Source organism: Haliaeetus leucocephalus, unplaced genomic scaffold (genome assembly GCF_000737465.1).
Source record: "Haliaeetus leucocephalus isolate CR32 unplaced genomic scaffold, Haliaeetus_leucocephalus-4.0 Scaffold395, whole genome shotgun sequence".
In the NCBI taxonomy this organism is placed as follows: Eukaryota; Metazoa; Chordata; class Aves; order Accipitriformes; family Accipitridae; genus Haliaeetus; species Haliaeetus leucocephalus.
In genome coordinates this window covers 4,015,775-4,016,011 of record NW_010972831.1, presented here as the reverse complement: position 1 = coordinate 4,016,011, position 237 = coordinate 4,015,775, and the positions used below count along the sequence as shown (strand labels likewise).

At 68.8% G+C, this 237-nt stretch overlaps 1 protein-coding gene across 2 annotated transcripts in view; it reads right to left on the bottom strand.

Moving 5' to 3' along the window:
• SUPT6H (suppressor of Ty 6 homolog (S. cerevisiae)) overlaps nucleotides 1–237 on the bottom strand; it is a 30,619-nt gene that overhangs the window by 29,825 nt on the left and 557 nt on the right. The gene's annotated exons all lie outside the window — the stretch shown is intronic.

Here is a 237-nt window from a genome sequence, read left to right as displayed (position 1 = left end):
CCCCCCCCCTCCAGAAAAACAAGCCGACCCTTTCCATATCCGTCACCTCACACCTACCTGCTTTTCCTACCGTGTCAGCGATATTCCCCAGCCCCGGGCTCCGCTGCCGTCTCTGCTACGGGGGAGCCGGGTCGCTCCGGTGGGTGGGGGGGTGTGAGGGGCTGCGGCACTCTCCTGTTCCCGGGGGAGCAGCGCCCCACCCCGGCCTTGGGCCCCCCCTACCAACCGCCTCACCCT